The following is a 16806-nucleotide window of genomic DNA, read 5'->3' on the forward strand; positions in this document are numbered from 1 at the left end:
TTAAGAAAATACAAAGATGAAAGAAAGCATATTACTGATATGTATTCAATGTCTAGAATAGACAAATCTGTATAGATAAAAAGTAGTTTAGTGGCTTTCTAGGGCCAAGAATGGGAGTGGGATTGGAGAGTGACTACCCATAGGTGTGAGATTTCTTTGGGGATAATGAAAATGTTCTGAGATTGGTGGCACTGATGGTTGCACAACTCTGTAAATATGTTAGAAACCATTGAATTGTACACTCTGAATGGGTGAATATTGTGATATATGAATTATAATCTCAGTAAAGTTCTTAAAAAGAAAAGATGGGGTGAATGTGAGAAAAAATTATGCTATCTCACTTGCAAACATAAATAGGAAATTCCTAAATTAAATATTGGTAAAAGTTAATTAAGTTTTTAATACTTTACCTAAGTAGGGTGATTCCAGGAATGCAACAATTCTTCAAAAACAGAACATGTACTGATACAGTTTGTTATTAACAAATTAAATAACAAAAATCATATAACCATTTCAATGAATTTATTTTTTTCCAAAATATTTCTATTGCATGCCTATTGTGTGACAGACACTATACAGTAGTAAACAAAAGAGAAACAACCCTAGTTCTCAATAGAATCAGAAAAAGCATGTGATAAAATCTCATACCAATTCTTAGCAAAATGTTTAGAAAAGAACTCTCCTTTCAATATAATCCATAGGTTCAGAAAACACTAACAAACAAACAAAAAAGAACTACCTTAATAAGTTAAAGATATTCATCAAAAATAGAACATCATCCTTACTGCTGAAACATGAGAAGCTTTCTCAGTGATCCCAACAGAAAGATGTCTATACTGGAGGTCCTGGCTGCTGCATTAACTTTAAAAATGAGATATATAAAAATTGCATTCAAAAAAATCTTTCCCTAATTTAAGATAAAATAATTAAAATGTAATGTTAAAATCCAACAGTATCTATAAACAAGACACTAGTACTAGAAAGATAGTCCAACAAAATTGACAGATACAAGATCAATGTACAAAATACCACAACACTCCTATACATTGGAAATAAATAGTAAATACATCTGAATTTTTAATTCACAATAGGAACAAAAAATAGACGATATCTGGTAATATATCTGGCAAAATTTATGTGTGATGTTTATCAAAATACCTTTCACCAACAGCAACAGCAGGTCAGCCTTGGTGAATGAAAGAAAATTTTGCTGTTTACATAACCACCACCTTGCTCAGCCACAGCTAAGGTGCTTGTGCATTCATGGACCAGAACTAGGCTGACCAGGAAGGAAAGACTGGCATTTGCATGATAAGCGATTCTATACAAAAAACTATTTTGAACTGCTTTAGCAGTGGGATCCCTCTGGTGAGAACTTACCCTAAATGAGATTATTCATTTCTTGTCCCATAACTTATACATTCAAAATATAGTTATTGTGCAACAAGCATGTTAGAAGCATTTTAAAATATTCTTGAGAAGGTAGTAAAAAATGGCAGAAAAATGTCCTTGTTCTCTTAGAGTTTATATTCTTTGACGCTGAGGAGTACAAGGTGAAGGGAAGGGTGACAGTTGCCAGCTTGTAAATAAATAAAAACTAAAAAGTAATTTCAGATAGAATAACTAATTTTGGACCATGATAATTTTAGTCCACATGCCTCTCTCAAATCCACTTCTCACTAATCCTCCGATTGCGTTTCATGATCTAAGTAGTCTTTGCTTAAATATTCCTGGTTTCTTTTTGAAGTTTGCCACAGGCTCTGCCCAGTCCTTCCTCTGCCATTGGGCTCTCTCATGGCTGCCATTTCTACAGAATCATTAAGGCCAAGAGGCAGAGCTACTCGTCTAGCAATGTGTATGAGCTGGCAAATCGTCTCTGTCACACACAGGTCCCCTCACAGCTACAGATGGCTGGCCATTGGACGAAAGTTTGAAGCAGAATAAACAAACATGTTATTTATAGTCTCTATGGGACATGCCTAGGTCCAAAACACAATTTCAAATATCCCAATTGTCCTTGGATGTCTATGCTTGCAATTCTATTGTGGTACCAATATTTATCTTTTAGGTCCTTTCCTTGCAAATGACAGAATCTAATTCTGACTTAAGCAAAATAAAATAAGACAACAATAACAAATCATTAAAAGGATTATTCATGTATGGAGTCTAGTGTAGCTCATAACCTCAGTGGGATAGTCAGTGTATCAAGGTGGTAGTAAAGAAAACAGGCCGGCCGGGCGCGGTGGCTCAAGCCTGTAATCCCAGCACTTTGGGAGGCCGAGGCGGGTGGATCACGAGGTCAAGAGATCAAGACCATCCTGGTCAACACGGTGAAACCCCGTCTCTACTAAAAAAATACAAAAATTAGCTGGGCATGGTGGCGCGTGCCTGTAATCCCAGCTACTCAGGAGGCTGAGGCAGGAGAATTGCCTGAACTCAGGAGGCGGAGGTTGCGGTGAGCCGAGATCGCGCCATTGCACTCCAGCCTGGGTAACAAGACCGAAACTCCGTCTCAAAAAAAAAAAAGAAAGAAAGAAAGAAAAAAAGAAAACAGGCCTTGGTGCAAGTCCCTTTGGTTCCAAATTCCAACACCATGATTTATCTCCCTGAACCAGTTTCTTCTTCTCTGCAATAGGAATAACTTAAGCATTTACCTAATGTATGTGTTGTAGCATTCAAATGGAATGAAGTATATAAATTGCTTAACGCAGTGCCTGATGTGATACAAATATCTAAGAATGGGCTCTTATTATGATTCATGTTTATAAATCTGGCCTTGAAAGAACAGAATCTGGGATAACTCTAGTGATCTTATCAGCAGGGGCACTTGCATAGGCTGTCAGAGTGCTGCATACAGAAAGGCTGATCTCTGACTCTCTCCTCAAGATTAAAATTCCTAAGACAGTAGTCCCAGCTACTCGGGAGGCTGAGGCAGGAGAATCGTTTAGAGCCGGGAGGTAGAGGTTGCAGTGAGCTGAGACTTTGCCACTGTACTCCAGCCTGGGCAACCGAGAGAGGCTTTCTCAAAGGAAAGAAACAATCCTAAGAAGAGTAAATGATCTGGCATTGACTATGTGCCCTTTTCCGGACCAGCCACTGTGCCAGCAAGAATGAGTGAATAATGATGGGGGAGGGCAGGGGAGGGTGGTGGGGAGGTGAGGGTGGAGAGGATTTGGGGATTCCGTGATTAACAGTGTCTCTTGGAAGCATATTGAACTGTGGAGTTCAGTTATTAGAGGAATGGTAGAGGTAAGCTGAGCAGATGATAACAATGTTTACCATACTGTGGATAATACATACACATCTTTGTAAGAAAAAATTGCTAAGTAAGAGGTTTATCTTATCCATCTTCCTCTGACTAGGACTGAACTGGTATCATCCCATGAAAATAATTTTCCACCTTTTCTTAAGTATTTTTCAGAAAAGGACCTTGGAGATCTTGACATCAATGAATTCTCTTAGTATCCAGGCACTGCTTACTGCAGATCTATCCCGTTCCCTTGTCATTCTGACTTCATAAGTCTATTGAAACACTAGAAATATTTTCTCAATGTTCTTCTCATAGCTGCCTTCACTTCCCTGTTCTTCAGGCTGTAGATGAGGGGATTCAGCATGGGAGTGATCACACTGTACTGCAAGAAGATCAACTCTGGAATGGACCCTGAATTTGGCATGAGATAGTGGAGTAATCCGGAGCCATAAAAGAAAATCACTGCAGTGAGGTGGGAGGAGCAGGTGGAGAAGGCTTTGCTTCTGCCTGTGGTGGAGCTGATCCTCAGGATGGTGGACAAAATGCAAACGTAAATATCATGAGAAAATTTCCAAAGAAATGCAGAAAGCTGGAGCAGAGCAGGGTGGTAAAACTTGCAGACACATCAGAGCAAGACAAAGGGTAGAGAGAGGGCAGCTCACAGCTGAAGTGGTGGATATTTTGAGCCTCACGGAAGTCTAAATTGAGAGCTACAAGGATATTGATGAGGGAATCCAGAAAAGCCAAACCCCATGAGCCCCCCTACCAGCCCTGCACGCAGCCGTCTGTTCATCACTTGGCCATAGAGCAGAGGAGAGCTGATGGCAACATAGCGGTCATAGGCCATTACAGCAAGCAGGCAGGATTCAGTGCCCCCAGTGGCAAACACGAAGAAGACCTGAGCCATGCAGTCCTCTACTGAGATGGTTTTCTTCTCAGACAGGAGATTCTCCAACATTTTAGGTACAGTGACAGAGGAATGGCAGAGATCCAAGAAGGACAATTGTCCCAGGAAGAAGTACATGGGTGTGTGGAGGCAAGAATCAGCACTGATCACCAGCACCAGCAGCAGGTTCCCTATGACGGTCAGGAGGTAAATCACCAGGAACAGCACAAAGAGCAGAGCCTGCGTCTGGCGGCCAGCAGACAGCCCAAGAAGGACAAACTCGGGGACAACACTGTGGTTTCTCATTGCCTTCAGTATTTTCTTTGGAATGAGATAAATAAATTGAGTGAAACCTTTTCTTATGCCTAACAAATACCTAAATGTTTTAACCCTCTTTTCTATTCACAAAGTTTCCTGCTTACCCAAACATTCATGTGCAGAAATGATAAAGTACGCTGCCCCTAGATTTCCTAAACCCATGATAATCTTTCCTGCAGAACCCCAACCTTAGATCCACTCTCTTTCCACCTTTATGTTCTTTCTTTAATGTTTCAGAGCTTATTGTTGCTGTTGTTTTATTATTAAGGCTACTAGGGAGCGTTTGTAAACTATTGATAATGATCTAATAGAGAGGGAGAGATTGAAGGAAAAATAAGATAAAAATTGTAGAAATGGCATCTCTGAGAGTGTGAGAGCAGGAGTAGAGCACAGCCTTAGGTGGGAGCGTGTTTACATCATCCTTCAGACATTAGGAAGCTGGCAGATTTGGTGTTGGAGAGGAAGCAATTTCCATCCAATGACTTTTACTTTTTAAATAAATTCTTAAGTGAGGTCAGTCATGGAAAGTGAAAAGGGACCATGGTTGGAGAGCTGCAGAGTATGGAGAAAGGGAAATAATGAGAGAGAAGGCAGCACAGAGAGACCTCCGATGCTCTGTAACTGATCATGAGAAACCGTTGGTCAATATGGGAACATACTCCAGTCATAATCTCCATGCCCCGTTTAAACGTAGTTTATATGTGAACTGTTCAGATTCAGATCTTGTCTATATCTTCACGCATTTATAAACATAAACTACCTGCTAACTCTAAAGCATGATCTTTTTTTTCTACTCTGCACTGACAGCCCAGATTAAATCACAGACTCAGGAGAACTCTTCAGCACTACCGACTACACCATTTTGGCCCTTCCTATTCCGCTCTGTCTTTTGCGTTCATACTGCGAAACAGGCACATTCAATTCTCAAAGGACTTACGGTTTCTCTCTCATTGTTTATCCAAACACCACCCAGCAATAATGCCATTCTGAGGCATTCAGTCCACACTACTTGCATTTCTTACCCAGTTTAACAATAAGCAGCACAGAATTAAAGAAAAGCTTTTTCAAATCCAGAGGTCCAGACTAGTAAGTTTGAATGTCAGTGTAAGAATTATGAAGTTAGGAGTTTGAAAATTCTTATTGTTTATAGACCTCTTCCTTGATTCCTAAAAGAGGAAAATAAAAAGTTAAATAGTGTGTATTATTTCTAAAAACCTAAATACTTCTGTCACGTGGGGAATGCATTTTCCATGTTATTTTAATTGTTTTTCTTTTACTCACCAGTGTAGCTCTAACTAGAGCAACCTGGATTCTTTCTGAGAACATCACATCATTGGCAGAAGATGCTGGAAAGGCAGGGAATCAAACCAAGAAATGCAGACAGAGAACCACGTCACTCATTATAATTTGGAGGGCGGCAAAAAGAAAGGTCTCCTCTTTTCCACTCGTCTCCAGATGGAGCCCCATTCGCCAGCACTAGAAACTTCTTAAATTGTGGGGGGAATTTCTCCTTTAGAAATAAAGGCCAAAGAGTGAAAATCTTACAAAGGACATTTTCACAAAGGACAAATTTGGAAATTGTACCCTGTCAGGGCCAGACTTCCTCACAGAAAAATGTACACTGTGTTAGCATTATTCAAGGGGCCACAGGAATAAATAAAGTCATCTCTTGTTTTTTTTTTAACCTGGTGCTGCAATTTCACTATTCTCAATGCTTCATCCATTCAGACTCTGAATCCAAATTTAGAGTGGAAACAGCTCCGAGAATGCCACCACTCTGTGTTCAGTCATTGATATAATCAGTTGGAGTCAGCTGACTAGATCTTTCCCAAAAAGGCCTGCCTGAGAGGAACTTTTTTTAAGAATGAGACATACAAAACTATCTAGCAAAGTTGCTCTCAAGCAATTCCTAGATTAAAAAAAATAAAATAAAAAAGAAAGTCACAAAAGTTGCTCCAAATATATTATTTTAAAATACAAATGAATACATTGATGAAGGATGAGTATGTGAATGAATGTGGCTCAGGAAGAGAACAGTCTAAGGCTTTTCGCTCTCAGAGAACAGATCAATTGGGGGCCAGTAAGGGATTTTAGACACCCTGGGCTTGCATTAATCCAGATATAGCAAAGGTAATAGAGAAGAATTTCACCAATTGGATGGGTTTGCCCCAAAGCAGTGTGTCTTGTTCTATTCTGCACTTCCACATACATCAGAGTATATAATTATAGGGGATACGTATAATCAAATATATGGTTAGTTTCAGAATCTTAAATGGTTGGAGTTCTGGGAGACAGCTCTTTTTGAGTCACAAAGTGCCCAGAGTATCACTGATGTCCTCGTCTCCTCCCACCCCTTCTAGTGAGCTCTCAAGTATTAGCCTCCCCAGACTTCCAGGTTTCTGGCATAATGTGGGCTTTCAGCACCAGAAACAAGAAACAAGATATAGGAAAGAGATCTTGTCTCAACTGTGCCGTTTGTACAATGGAATCAAACAATAACTACCCTGCAAAGTGGTGAGGTCTTAACTGCTAACTTGAGTATAGTGCTGAAGACAATCAAACTCTCTTTTCTTCACCCCCTAATCCAAGCGTTTCATTTTCCCAAAAGGAAGAAGAGTAGTGATGTTGAGGAGCAGACCAAAACATCTTAGGTAACAGAAATGAGCACCATATCTGAGAGAGCTGGGAGGGGACTCTTAGACGCCTCCAGTGCAGGAGAACAAAGAGGACTGATAGGGAAAGGAAGTACCTGATGGAGAAATGACAGGAAGTGGTGGAAACAGAGGGGGACAAAGTAGCAAGGAAAATCCTGAAGGGACAAAGGGAAAACATTACCATGCTTCTGTCTTTTCCTGGTACACAATGTACCCTGCTTTTCTGAGTTGGTGGGTGTACCTCTGAACTTGGGAGAAACTCACAGAAGAGAAAATGTACCATAACTGTCTACTCTTGTGAGCTGACATTATTTTTTAAGACCTTTTTTGCATAAAGAGAAATATGTAGGTTCATTCCTCAAAAGCTCCTGCAAGCAAAGACTTTAAAAAGCTTTTCTGAAGTTTGACGTTTTTGCTCTTATCTTGTAACAACTCCAAAACTACAAAGAAAGGAAAACTAGAAACCTTCAAATTCTTAACAGCAACTTCTTTCATATTTCCCCAAGCATAATTACACAATCATTTCTCTATGCCTGTTAATATAGTACCAAGCACCATGCTAACAAAGGAGGTTCCGGTCTAGCCATTCAGAAAGGCTGCTGGGTTAAGTTGGCCAAAGAGATGGCAGAGTATGACCTGAAAACCCTGGGGGCAGCTAGGCCCATCCTGATTAGAAAGCTCAGCCTGGTCTCGATCTTTGACAAACCTGAAAAAAACAAGCAATGGGGAAAGGATTCCCTGTTCAATAAGTGGTGTTGGGAAAACTGGCTAGCCATATGCAGAAAGCAGAAACTGGACCCCTTCCTGACACCTTACACTAAAATTAACTCCAGATGGATTAAAGACTTAAACATAAGACGTAACACCATAAAAACACTAGAAGGAAACCTAGGCAAAACCATTCAGGACATAGGCGTAGGCAAGGACTTCATGACCAAAACACCAAAAGCATTGGCAACAAAAGCCAAAGTAGACAAATGGGACCTAATCAAACTCCACAGCTTCTGCACAGCAAAAGAAACAGTCAATAGAGTGAATCGGCAACCAACAGAATGGGAAAAAATTTTTGCAGCCTACCCATCTGACAAAGGGCTGATAATCAGAACTTACAATGAACTAAAAAAGATTTACAAGAAAAAAACAAACAAGCCCATTCACAAATGGGCGAAGGATATGAACAGATACTTTACAAAAGAAGACATACATGAGTCCAACAAACATGAAAAAATGCTCATCATCACTGGTCATTAGAGAAATGCAAATCAAAACTACATTGAGATACCATCTCACGCCAGTTAGAATGGCGATCATTAAAAAATCTGGAGAAAACAGATGCTGGAGAGGATGTGGAGAAATAGGAACACTTTTACACTGTTGGTGGGAGTGTAAATTAGTTCAACCACTGTGGAAAACAGTGTGGCGATTCCTCAAGGACCTAGAAATAGAAATTCCATTTGACCCAGCAATCCCATTACTGGGCATATATCCAAAGGATTATAAATCGTTCTACTATAAGGACACATGCACACGAATGTTCATTGCAGCACAGTTTACAATAGCAAAGACCTGGAACCAGCCCAAATGCCCATCGATGATAGACTGGACAGGAAAAATGTGGCACATATACACCATGGAATATTACGCAGCCATTAAAAACGAGGAGTTCACATCCTTCGTAGGGACATGGATGAACCTGGAAAACATCATTCTCAGCAAACTGACACAAGAACACAAAATCAAACACCACATGTTCTCACTCATAGGCGGGTGTTGAACAAGGAGAACACATGGACACAGGGAGGGGAGCACTATACACGGGGGTCTGTTGGGGAGGAGGGGGGACAGCGGGGGGGTGCGGAGTTCAGGAGAGATAGCATGGGGAGAAATGCCAGATATAGGTGAAGGGGAGGGAGGCAGCAAATCATACTGCCACGTATGCACCTATGCAACAACCTTGCATGTTTTTCACATGTACCCCAAAACCTAAAATGCAATTAAAAAAAAAAAAAAGAAAGAAAGCTCAGCCTGAAGCAAACGTTAGGCTCATTAGCTAAAAATGGTTACTAGCTGATTCCACTGGGAATTCCCATTGAAGCTAAGTAACTCACGGCTTATTTTTAGATCACCTGGCCAATATTGTCATGTATTTAATTAGTAGATGTATTAAAAAGAGTGACTATTATATATATGATGTTATTATTAGGCAATCAATAATAATTCAAATCTACCCACATATTTACCTTTTGGTTGTTTGCTCAACTTTTCTGCGTCTAGGACTGAAAATCTTGATAGCTGAAATGAGATTTCATTGGATACATTTGACACAAAATAGACAAAGCAAGCCAGAGCAATCAGGCAAGAAAAAGAAACAAAGGGTATTCAATTAGGAAAGGAGGAAGTCAAATTGTCTCTATTTGCAGATGACATGATTGTCTATCTAGAAGACCCCATCATCTCAGCCCAAAATCTCCTGAAACTGATAAGCAACTTTGGCAAAGTCTCAGCATACAAAATCAATGTGCAAAAATCACAAGCATTCCTATACACCAATAACAGACTTAAAGAAAGCCAAATCAAGAACGAACTGCCATTCACAATTGCTACAAAGAGAATAAAATACCTAGGAATACAACTAACAAGGAACGTAAAGGACCTCTTCAAGGAGAACAACAAACCACTGCTCAAGGAAATAAGAGAGGACACAAACAGATGGAGAAACATTCCATGTTCATGGTTAGGAAGAATCAATATCATGAAAATGGCCATACTGCCCAAAGTAATTTACAGATTCAATGCTATCCCCATCAAGCTACCAATGACCTTCTTCACAGAACTGGAAAAAACCACCTTAAACTACATATGGAACCAAAAGAGAGCCCGCATAGCCAAGTCAATTCTAAGCAAAAAGAACAAAGCGGGAGGCATCACACTACCAGACATCAAACTATACTACAAGCCTACAGTAATCAAAACAGCATGGTACTGGTACCAAAACAGAGATATAGACCAATGGAACAGAACAGAGGCCTCAGAGGCAACACAACATATCTACAACCATCCGATCTTTGACAAACCTGACAAAAACAAGCAATGGGGAAAGGATTCCCTGTTCAATAAGTGGTGTTGGGAAAACTGGCTAGCCATATGCAGAAAGCAGAAACTCGACCCCTTCCTGACACCTTACACTAAAATTAACTCCAGATGGATTAAAGACTTAAACATAAGACCTAACACCATAAAAACCCTAGAAGAAACCTAGGCAAAACCATTCAGGACATAGGCGTAGGCAAGGACTTCATGACCAAAACACCAAAAGCATTGGCAACAAAAGCCAAAATAGACAAATGGGACCTAATCAAACTCAACAGCTTCTGCACGGTGAAAGAAACAGTCAATAGAGTGAATCAGCAACCAACAGAATGGGAAAAAATTTTTGCAGCCTACCCATCTGACAAAGGGCTGATAACCAGAATTTACAATGAACTAAAACAGATTTACAAGAAAAAAACAAACAAGCCCATTCAAAAATGGGCAAAGGATATGAACAGATACTTTACAAAAGAAGACATACATGAGGCCAACAAGCATATGAAAAAATGCTCATCGTCAGTGGTCATTAGAAAAATGCAAATCAAAACTACATTGAGATACCATCTCACGCCAGTTAGTATGGCAATCATTAAAAAATCTGGAGAAAACAGATGTGGAGAAATAGGAACACTTTTACACTGTTGGTGGGAGTGTAAATTAGTTCAACCATTGTGGAAGACAGTGTGGCAATTCCTCAAGGACCTAGAAATAGAAATTCCATTTGACCCAGCAATCCCATTACCGGGTATATATCCAAAGGATTATAAATCGTTCTACTATAAGGACACATGCACACGAATGTTCATTGCAGCACAGTTTACAATAGCAAAGACCTGGAACCAACACAAATGCCCATCAATGATAGACTGGACAGGAAAAATGTGGTACATATACACCATGGAATATTATGCAGCCATCAAAAACTATGAGTTCGCATCCTTTGTAGGGACATGGATGAACCTGGAAACCATCATTCTCAGCAAACTGACACAAGAACACAAAATCAAACATCGCATGTTCTCACTCATAGATGGGTGTTGAACAATGGGAACACATGGACACAGGGAGGGGAGCACTATACACTGGGGTCTGTTCGGGGGGAGTGGAGGGGGACAGTGGAGGGTGGGGAGTTGGGGAGAGAGAGCATGGGGAGAAATGCCAGATATAGGTGAAGGGGAGGAAGGCAGCAAATCACACTGCCACGTATGCACCTATGCAACAACCTTGCATGTTTTTCACATGTACCCCAAAACCTAAAATGCAATAAAAAAAGATAGACAAAGCAGAAGAAATTTTAGTGACTCAAAAGATAGGTAAGAAGAAAGTAAGAACATCCATCTATGAGCATTTTTTTTCTCCTTGAAGCCCTCCTTTTAAATTTTCCCTTAGTGTAAGTCTTTTAGTGATATATATATATCACTAAATATATATATACACATTTCACCTTAATTCTTAAAGGATTTACTACTGGCACAGACTTCTAACAGGGAGTTATTTTTTTATTTGGTACTTCGAAGATAATCACTACAATGCCTTCTGTCTTCTTGTTACAAGTCTAATGGGATGAGATTAGTGCCTTTGTAAGAGACACAAGAGCTGTGTCTCTTGTGTGTGTGTGTGTGTGTGTGTGTGTGTATGTGTCCCTGCCCCATGATGACACTGTGAGGAGGTGGCCATCTACAAGCCAGGAAGTGACATGCCTTGATCTTGGACTTCCCAGCCTCCAGAACACTGAGGATATAGATTTATGTTGCCTAAAGCACTCAGATTATGGTGTTTTGCTATAGTAGTCCAAGTGACTAAAACAATAGAAAAGACATCTCTTCTCAATTCAAAATAAATGCCTCTATCTGTGCTTTAGATAGATTATTCTGCTTCCTCGGAAACCTTGCTCTTCCAGACTTGCCCTTCCTTCTGCTTAGGATTCCAATTTTCAAAAGTAGGAAATTATAGAACTGAAGTCTTTTTTATGCCATTCTCTAATCTCTTCCTCCCTACCCATAGATAACCACTATCCTAAAGTCAGAACGTCGCTTCTCGTGTAGCTTCTTTGCCTACTCGTGGTAGCAGAATTGCCTTCTAAAGATGTCCATGCCCTAATCCCTGGAACCTATGACCATGCTACCTTACATGGCAAAAGAGATTTTGCAGATGTCATTAAAGTTATAGACCTTAAAATAGAGAGATTATCCTGGATTGTCCAGGTGGATCTAATCTAATCACATGACTTTCAGAAAACTTTCTCCCACTGGTGTGAGAGAGATGTGATGCAAGTGGAAGTCAAAGAGATTTAACGCATCAGAGGGCCTGACCTATGGCTTGTTGTTCAATGAGGGACACACAGAAAGCATGAGAAGTAATGTGGGCAGCCTCTAGGAGCAAAGACCAGCCCCCAGCTGGTAGCCAGCACAAAAAACAGAGACCTCAGTCCCACAACTGAAAAAAAAAATGAGCCATCAATCTAAGCTTGGAAATAGAGTCATTCCTAGAACCTCAGGAAAGGAATGCAGCCCTGATGACACTTTGGTTTAGGCTTGGTGAGACTAAGCAGAGAAACCATGTGAGCTACTCTGTACCAGGACTCCTGACCATAGAGCCATGAGATAATCAATAGGTATTGTTTTAGGTTGCTATATTTGTGGTAATTTGATTTGTTACACAGCAATAGAAAACAAATATATTTCCCCATGTATGCTTTTATATTTTTATTACACATGTCTGTTTTTAAAAACTTTACATAAATGTCTCCTGTTATATGTGACATTCTGAAATTACCTTTTTTTCTTTTTTTATTGTACTTTAAGTTCTGGGGTACATGTGCAGATCTTGCAGAATTGTTGCATAGGTACACACATGCCATGGTGGTTTGCTGTCTCCATCCTCCCGTCACCTACAACAGGTATTTCTCCCAGTGTTATCCCTTCCCAACCTCCCTACTCCCACTGTCCCTCCCCTAGCTCCTCAGCCCGCAACAGACCCCAGTGTGTGATACTCCCCTCCCTGTGCCCATGTGTTCTCATTGTTCAACACCTGCCTATGAGTGATAACATGCAGTGTTTGGTTTTCTGTTCTTGTGTCAGTTTACTGAGAATGATGGTTTCCAGATTCAATCGTGTCCCTACAAAGGACACGAACTCATCATTTTTTTTGACTGCATAGTATTCTATGGCATATATGTGCCACATTTTCTTTATCCAGTCTATCATTGATGGGCATTTGAGTTGGTTCCAGGTCTCTGCTATTGTAAACAGTGCTACAATGAACATGGATCAATGAATCCAGGAACTAGTTTTTTAAAAAAAATAATGAAATAGACTGTTAGCTAGACTAATAAAGAAGAAAAGGAAGAAGATTCAAATAAACACAATCAGAAATGATAAGGGGGATATTGCCATTGACTCCAGAGAAATACAAGCAGCCATCAGAGAATATTATGAACATCTCTATGCACATAAACTAGAACATCTAGAAGAAATGGATACATTCCTGGACACATACACCCTCCCAACACTGAACAAGGAAGAAATTGAATCCCAGAACAGACCAATAATAAGTTCTGAAATTGAGGCAGTAATAAATAGCCTGCAAACAAAAAAAAAGCCCAGGCCCAGATGAATTCACAGCTAAACACTACCAGAGGTACACAGAAGGGCTGGTACCATTCCTACTAAAAAATGGTAAAGAAGGAACCTCCTCCCTACCTCCTTCTATGAGGCCAGCATCATCTTGATACCAAAGCCTGGCAGAGATACCAAAAAAACAGAGAGAAGCTTCAGACCAATATCTTTGATGAACATCAAGGAAAAAATCCTCAATAAAATACTAGTAAACCAAATCCAGCAGCACATCAAAAAGTTTATCCACCACGATCATGTTGGCTTCATCCCCAACATGGAAGGTTGGTTCAACATGCATGAATCAGTAAATGTGATTCATCACATAAACAGAACTAAAGACAAAGACAAAAACCACATGATTATCTCAACAGATCCAGAAAAAGCCTTTGATAAAATTCAACATCCCTTTATATTTTAAAAAAATCTCAATAAACTAGGTTTTGAAGGAACATACCTCAAAATAATAAGGGCCATATATGAAAAACCCACAGCTAATATCATACTGAATGGGCAAAAGCTGGAAGCATTCTCCCCTTGAAAACCAGCATAAGACAAGGTTGACTTCTCTCACCACTCCTATTCAAAATATTATTAGAAGTTCTGGCCAGGGCAATCAGGCAAAAGAAAGAAATAAATGATATTCAAATAAAAAAGAGGAAGTCAAACTGTCTTTGTTTGCAGATGACATAATCCTATATCTAGAAAACCCAATCAACTCAGCCCAAAAGCTTCTTAAGCTGATAAGCACTTCAGCAAAGCCTCAGGATGCAAAACTAATGTGCAAAAATCACTAGGATTCCTATACACCAACAAGAGGCAAGCCAACAGCCAAATCATAAATAACATCCCATTCACAATTGCCATAAAAAGAAAAAAATATCTAGCAATACAGGCTCTTGTAGGACCTCTTCAAGGAGAGCTGTAAACCACTGCTCAAATGAATCAGAAATGACACAAATAGAAAAAGATTCCATGCTTATGAATAGGACGAATCAATATTGTGAAAATGGCCATACTGTCCAAAATAATTTATAGAGTCAGTGCTATTCCCATTAAACTACCATTGATATTCTTGACAGAATTAGAAAAAAAAAACTATTTTAAAATTCACGTGGAACCAAAAAAGAGCTCAAGTGGCCAAGACAATCCTAAGCAAAAAGAACAAAGCTGGAAGCATCATGCTACCCAAATTCAAACTACACTACAGGGCTATAGTAACCCAAACAGCATGATACTGGTACAAGAACAGACACATAGACCAATGGAACAGAATAGAGGACCCAGAAATAAGACCACACACCTACAACCATCTGATCTTCAACAAACCTGACAAAAACAAGCAATGGGGAAAGGATTTCCTATTTAATAAATGGTGCTGGGAGAACTGGCTAGCCATATGCAGATAGTTGAAACTAGACCCCTTCCTTAACCCATACAAAAATCAACTCAAGATGGATTAAAGATTTAAATGTAAAACCCAAAACTATAAAAAAACTCTACAAGAAAACTTAGGCAATACCATTCAGGACATAGGCACAGGCAAAGATTTCATGACAAAGATGCTAAAAGCAATTACAACAAAAGCAAACTTGACAAATGAGATCTAATTAAACTAAAGAGCCCTTGCACAGGAAAAACACACACACACAATAACAACAACAACAAAAACAAAAACTATCAACAGAGTAAACAGACAACCTACAGAATGGAAGAAAATTTTTGCAATCTATGCATCTGACAAAGATCTACTATCCAGCATCTACAAGGAACTTAAACAAATTTACAAGAAAAAAAAAACTCCATTAAAAAGTGGGCAAAGGTCATAAAGAGACACATCTCAGAAGAAGATATACATACAGAGAACAAATATAGGAAAAACAGCTCAACATCACTGATCATTAGAGAAATGCAAATCAAAACCACAATGAGATACCATCTCATACTAGAATGGCTATTAAAAAGTTGCAAAGTAACAGATGCTAGCAAGATTATGGAGAAAAAAGAACACTTTTACACTGTTGGTGAGAGTGCAAATTAGTTCAACCATGTGGAAGACAATGTGATGACTCCTCAAAGACCTAGAGACAGAAATACGATTCAAACTAGCGATCATTACTGGGTACATACCCAAAGGGATGTAAATCATTCTGCCACAAAGGCACATGCACATGTCTGTTCACTGCAGCACTATTCACAATAACAAAGACATGGAATCAACCCATATGCCCATCAATAATAGACTGGATAAAGAACATGGATATATACACCATGGAATACTATGCAGCCATAAAAAGGAATGAGATTATCTCCTTTGCAGGGACATGGATGGAGCTGAAGGCCATTATCCTTAGCAAACTAACACAAGAACAGAAAACCAAACACCACATGTTCTCACTTATAAGTGGGAGCTGAATGATGAGAACACATGGATACACAGTGGGCAACAAACAGCACACACTGGGGACTGTTGGAGGGTGGGGGATGGGAAGTGGGAGAGGATAAGGAAGAATAGCTAGTGGATGCTGAGCTTAATACCTGGGTGATGAGATGATCTGTGCAGCAAACCACCATGGCACATGTTTACCTATGCAACAAACCTGCACATGTACCCCTGAACTTAAAATAAAAGCTGGAAATAGAAGGCCGGGCAGCCCAGCTGAAGGAAGTATGCTGGGCTCACCGCTGCTGCAGTGTTCTAGGCTAGCCGGGCAAACGGGCGTGAAAAGGCCCGAAGGCAAAGTCGAAGAGAAGCAACTGCTTCCCAAAGAGAAGTTCGCCCATCCCCAGCTGAGAGTCAGCTTTCAGTGAGGATGGAAGGGCCAGAACTGTTGCTCGATTCCAACATCCGCCTCTAGGTGGTCCTACCCATCGTAATTATCACTTTCTTCATAGGCATGATCCACCACTACGTGTCCATCCTGCTGCAGAGAGATAAGAAGCTCACCTAGGAACGAGTGTCTGACAGTCAAGTCCTAATTCGAAGCAGAGAAA

The 16806-nt window shown here is 39.9% G+C and overlaps 1 pseudogene; it reads right to left on the reverse strand.

Annotated features, from left to right (window-relative positions):
* Positions 1-3533: 3533 nt before the first annotated feature.
* Positions 3534-4442, reverse strand: LOC105709387 (olfactory receptor 8S1-like; annotated as a pseudogene).
* Between the last annotated feature and the right edge of the window lie 12364 nt (positions 4443-16806).

The sequence above is a fragment of the Aotus nancymaae genome, unplaced genomic scaffold (genome assembly GCF_030222135.1).
Source record: "Aotus nancymaae isolate 86718 unplaced genomic scaffold, 86718_ANA_hifiasm-v0.15.2.pri h1tg000016l, whole genome shotgun sequence".
Lineage (NCBI taxonomy): Eukaryota > Metazoa > Chordata > Mammalia > Primates > Aotidae > Aotus > Aotus nancymaae.